The sequence below is a fragment of the Lytechinus variegatus genome, chromosome 4 (genome assembly GCF_018143015.1).
Source record: "Lytechinus variegatus isolate NC3 chromosome 4, Lvar_3.0, whole genome shotgun sequence".
Lineage (NCBI taxonomy): Eukaryota > Metazoa > Echinodermata > Echinoidea > Temnopleuroida > Toxopneustidae > Lytechinus > Lytechinus variegatus.
This window is the reverse complement of record NC_054743.1, coordinates 998,158-1,004,688: the sequence shown is the minus strand read 5'-3', so window position 1 is coordinate 1,004,688 and position 6,531 is coordinate 998,158.

Genomic DNA, 6,531 nt, shown 5'->3' with positions numbered 1-6,531 from the left:
ATAGAATAATATTTTGCCTTTGAAGCTCTAATTATGGAAGTTAATCTATTCTTATAATCATAATATTTCCTTTTTTTCCTTGTATTCAATGTATTCATCGTACCTTTATACATTCTTTGTTTATGTTTTATTGACCTCAATATACCATTTGTAATCCAAGGTTTCTTGAAATGTGTTTTACTACTGCGTGGTTTTGCAGTACAAACAGGGAAACATTCATCATATAACATACAGAATTTGGAAATGAAAAAGTTGTAACATATATTCACATCATCGTTACTATAAACTGTCTGCCAATCAACTGTACGAAGTTTCTCCTTAAACATTGCTATTCCTCTTTCATTTACTAATCTATTTTTATGATTCTTATTATCAATCGGTAAGACAAAATTTTCTCTATCTTTACTTACACAGAATATTGGAAAATGATCGGAGAGATCTGAATAAATGAGTCCTTGGTATTTATTTTTTTTCAATTGAATTGGTAAAGATGTTGTCTATTAAAGAAGCTTTAGAAGACGAAATACGTGTAGGTTTAGTAATCAAGGGATACATATTAAAAGAAAACATTAAATCTAGAAAATCTGTTGTTTTGGAATGTGTATCATAATTCAGTAAGTCAATGTTGAAGTCTCCCATTATATAAACATCTCTCCGCTCACTTTCCAATTGTACCAAAATTTCATTCATTTATCATGGAAACAATTAATATCAGTATTTGGAGGTCTATATACACAGCCAACAATAATCGGCTTTGTTTTTCCTTGTATTTCAATAAAAACAGTTTCATATTCTGGTGCATTAAAAGAAATGTCAGACCGAAATTTTATATTCAAGTCTTTTTTAACATAAAGTGCAACTCCACCACCTTTTCGAGTGGCTCTACTTGATTGTACAAGATTATAATTGTCCATCTTAAATAATGACAACTCTGTGTTTTTACTGAACCATGTTTCAGATATACCAATAATACTGAAATCATAAGAGAGTGAATGTAAAAGTATTTGAAATTCACTGAAGTTCTTCTTCAAGCTCCTAGCATTCAAATGAAGCATTGAGAATTTTGAAATATCAAATGAAAAGTTGCTACAAAAATCATCAGCAAATAAATATTTGCAAGAATTTGCAATGTTGATCGAATATGTATCAAAAAGTGACTTTTCATTCTCAGATATTGTCATGAAGTCTGTTGCAAATGGATTGAACTTCAAAGCTTGAAGTTTATCAATGTCAATATGTGAATTCAAATGAAAGAAGGTATAGACAGACATATAAAATTCATAATCATCGACAATATAATTAAATGGAAATATAATAGAGTTACAATCAATACAAAATGAAGACTGAGTAGAAGGAGAGGTGAAAGAAGTTCTGCAATTTGCACAAATACATAACCCAGACATTTCACTACACACACACATACAGAATCACACACAAAAGATAAAATGATCAAATTGTACACATCAAACGTATATTATAAAGAAGCTATCTGATGAAAACATGAAGTAGCCATAAGTAACATACTAAAGAGTCAAGTTCATGCATCAGCAACATGATCAATGTCTAAAGATATAAGTCTATTTACAAGAATTCTATCAGCATCATGAACATGTCTTCTGATATAAGTCTATGTACAGGAGTTCCATCAGCATCCTTATCATGTCTGATATAATTAGTCTACTTACAGGAGTTGTAAATCATCTTATGGTTTTCCTTATCAGGGCTGAAAGAAATGTATAACTGTGTATCGTCAGCATAGCAATGACAAGAGACATTAGGGAAGCGCCTTTGAATGATAGTAATCAAGTTACTTGTATAAAGAGTAAAAAGAAGGGGGCCGAGGCGTGACCCTTGAGGCACTCCGTATGGAACATCAAAATTCTGAGATATAACATCATCTACTATTATTTTTTGTTGTCTGTTAGAAAGGTAAGATTCAATCCATGTGAGGACACAGTCGCTCAAACCAAAAGATGTATGTAGTATGTTCAACAATATCCTATGATCAATAGTGTCGAAAGCGGCACTCAGATCCAACAATACCAAAAGTGTTACCTTTTGATTGTCCATTGCCAATAGAAGATCATTTTTTATTTTGACTAAGGCTGTTTCGGTACTATGAAACTGTCTGTATGCTGACTGCATACATGGAAACAATGCATTATGAGAAATATGTTTTAGAATTTGCTGAGTAGCAGCTCCTTCAACAAGTTTTGATATATACTGTAAATTACTAACTGGTCTAAGATTATCAAAACTAGGCTCCATACCATGCTTCTTAAGAAGTGGCTTCACCAATGCAACCTTCCATTCGGAAGGGAAAAGGCCATTTAAGAGTGACAAGTTAATAATTTTCGTAAAGACTGGGAGTAGCGATTCATTACAATGCAATAGAAGATTAGTTGGGATTGGATCCAAAGAACATGATTTCTTGCTAAGATTTGTGACCAGTTTCTCCACATCCCTTTCAGATAATATTTGAAAAGAGAGAAGATTTCAGACTGAGAGTGTGAAATCTCAAAATTTGTACTATCCAAAGATATGTCATCAGGAGTAAAAGTTCCATTATTTACAGTTAACTCTATTTGAGAATGAATTTTTACGATCTTATCGCAGAAGAAATTCCCTAAATCATTAACAAATGTTCTTTTATCAATATGAGGAGGTATCACTGGATGAAGCTTGGTCATATTAACTCTTCATGCGTTCACCTGTATACCCCCCTGTGTGTTGCATTATTTTAGGGTCTCATTCACATTGTTGCCATGAGTCACAGACTCCTAACAATAAACCTGGCCATGGTATTGTTTGTGAGGTGGGTTTTATTGATTTTATCCTCTCATTTTTTCAATGAACTTCCTGGCTGTGATCAGGATGTATTGATTTTTGGGGAAAACTCAACGATTCTGTAATTTGTAAACTGCGATAATCCCCCGGATAATCCATCGGACGCTAAAGTAATGTCGCACGCGCGATCGATCGGTACACATGTACGGTATATAAAAGCGTCAGGCTATACATTGTAGCTAGGCACACTCCGGGGCATGCAATTGTTCCAAAAACAATGGGACAGGGGACGTCTCTGGGAAATGTGTGGTTGTGCAAAAATGCGAACGAAACACGCCTACGGATGTGCAATAATGCGAACGTAACGCATGAAGAGTTAAGCAAAGATTTAGTAACATTAAAGAGACTTCTTCGATTAGAACTGTTTTCCAATATCATTTCAGAGTAATATGTACGTCGAGCACTATTCATAACAAATAAGGTCTTATTACGAGCGATTTTGAAATTCTCGTAATCAAGAGAGGATTTTGTTCTCAACCATCTCTTTTCAGCCTTTCTCCTTTTTCTTTTTTGTGTTCTTACATCATTTGTATACCATGGTACCTGCGGGTGAGATGAAACGGTCTTGGTAATCAAAGGTGCGTGTTTGTTCAAAATTGAATTAAGTGTATCATTATATAGAGTGACCAATTCTTTAAGATCATCAGGAGTACTAGTACAAAGTGAACTATTAGCAACATCACCCTTCAAAGAGTCCAAATCTATACAACCAATTTTACGGAAGGATGTTTTCTTAGGAGGCAACTGTGACTTCAATGAGTTCAGGTGACAAAAAACAGGGAAATGATCAGATATTAAAGAGCCAGGCCACGGTCGCCCGACAATTATGTTGTCTGACTTACGATATATAACCAAATCTAGAGTGTGACCATGTATATGAGTACTACAATCAACATGCTGAATACAAGAAAATGACTCAAGTAGATCCATGAATAACCTAGACTCTTGATTATCAACATCGACATGAATGTTAAAATCACCAGTGATAATAACAGGTATATTGGACAACAAGTGTTCCTGTATAAAGTCGTTAAATTCAGACATAAAAACCGACATTGGTACAGGATGAGCATCAGAATACGGTGGTCTATAAATATTAATTAGCTTAAGTTGGAAAGATTTGAGTGATATATGGTAACAAGCAAACTCAAACGACCTCTTTTCACCAGCCAGAACCTGATGAACATCGAGATTGTCCTTGAAGAGAAGAGCATGAAGACATGTTATCCATAATTAGTGACCATGACCTTAGAAATAGCGCCCTCTATTGCAAAGTCTTAAAAAAGTTGGATTGCCATAACTTCCTTGTTTGAATTTATTTTTGTCTCATATTTTCAGGGTTTGCCAATTGTATCATTTCACATAATCCAACTGTGTTTTATGCATCAGTGACCATTCCTTTAAGAAATAGCACCCTCTAATATTTTGAGAAAGTATATCCTTCAGAGTTTTCTCTCTATCTCCTTCTGTTTCTTGCTCTCTATTAAATCAGAGGCGTCAATGCATGTACATCGATCTGAAACGATTGCAGTTCTAGTCTTCTTCTTCTTCCAGCAAATCCCATTTGTTTAACACATGGTTTTTGTTAGCTCTACCCTGATCCAAATTCGTTCAAATTTGGTAGACATGTTGTCCAGCATCCCTAGTTGTGCTTTTCGTCTTCCGATTTCCAGAATCACTCATGCATGACCATCTAGGCGCCATTTTTGTCCATTTCAAGTCCATTTGCATACCATTCTTCATTCTTTCATATCTCAGTTATCCTGCATGCTCAGACTTCTAACAAATTGCTAGAGATAGTCCAAGAGTTGGTCAATCATTTGCGACACATAATTGACCTTCAAAATGCCATCTTCATGCCCTAAATTCAAATCGGAAATAGCCTTCCTTCAAAAACTTCATATATATATTGAAATGTAAAGTCAAAAAATAAAAAAATGGCCATAACTTTCTTGTTTTGTTTCATTTTCAGATCATATTTTCAGGATTTGATCACAGTACCATATCATACATACTAGTCAGTTAACACGCATCACTAATCTTCCGTTTTTTTAAACAGCGCCCTCTAAAGTTTCAAAAAACGCTTACCTTTGAATGCTGCTCATTGCGTCATGCATGGCCAAACCCGTACCCTTTTTTTAATTTAGGGTCTTCAAGATATGCTCTTCCATATCATTTAACAAAATATATACGTTACAACTGACGAAATATCTGAAAAATGCTCCCGAAAATGAGCAAAATGCACTTTGATACCAGCACAACTTCAACTTGCTCTTATTTCCTTATTATTGAAGCTTATTCTTTCTTACTTGGCGGATATGTGTATTGATATATACTTCAACCGTTCGTCAACCTTTTGTAACAGAAACTGGCAAAAATCAGACGTCAGCTTAAAATTATTGTGCAAAAACTTCATTTTTAATGTCTTTCTTTATATGGCATTTACTTCCGGTCTATTGCCTGCGCACATATAAAAGTAGTATCAATGTCACTGCATTGAAATACTCTTTCCAGTGATACCAGACACGACATAGGTTACAACAGGAAATTTCAAGATAAGTCAATCTGAACATATTGTATATTGCTCACAATGCACACATTATCAACAACATTATCAACAACAGAATTGTACACAGTGTCTATCGGTTTTGCGCAAAAACGAACTTAACGTACTACTATGGCACGCCATTTGTCCCTTAAGGCGATAAACTCAGTTTATGCATGCACATCGTTCGGATATGTACTTAACACTGGGTTTCGTTAATGAATTGTCAGCGAATTTGTATGCTTATTTCTATTACTCTCTCTGTGCGTCTTTCTCTCTCTCTCTCTTTGTTCAGCGGCCACATGGTCTAAAAATGGACGAAATCTTTTTTTGACTCGAGAATGTAACTGCCTATGGAAGGCAAAATCTGCCAAAATCCAATTTGCTTACCATGTAATTTTTGTTAGTCCTCTCCTGCTTCCGTTTCTCATCCAAATTCATTCTGATTTGGTAGACATATTGTCCATAATTAGTGACCATAACTTTTAGAAATAGCGCCCTCTCTTGCAAAGTCTTGAAATAGTTAAATTGCCATAACTTCCTTGTTTGAATTTATTTTGGTCTCATGTTTTCAGGATTTGCCAATTGTATAACTTCACATACTCCAACTGTGTTTTACGCATCAGTGACCATTCCTTTAAGAAATAGCGCCCTCTAATATTTTGAGAATGTTTATCATCTAGAGTATTCTCTCTATCTCCTTCTGTTTCTTGCCCTCTATTAAATCAGAGGCGTCAATGCATGCACATCGTTCTGAAACGATTGCAGTTCTAGTCTTCTTCCTCTTCTTCTTCCACCAAAATCCCATTCGTTTAACACATAGTTTTTGTCAGCTCTGCCCTAGCCCCGTCCCTCATCAAAATTCATCCAAATTTGATTGACATGATGTCTACCATTCCTAGTTGTGCCTCTCGTCTTCCATTTTCCAAATTCACTCATGCATGACCATCCAGGCGCCATTTTGTCTATTTGAAGTCCATTCGGATACCATTCTTTATTCTTTTATATCTTAGTTATCCTGCATGCTACAGACTTCTAACAAATTGCTAAAGATAGTCAAAGAGTTGCTCCATCATCTTCGACGGATATTTGACCTTCAAAATTCCATCTTCATGCCCCAAATTCAAATCCAAAAAAGC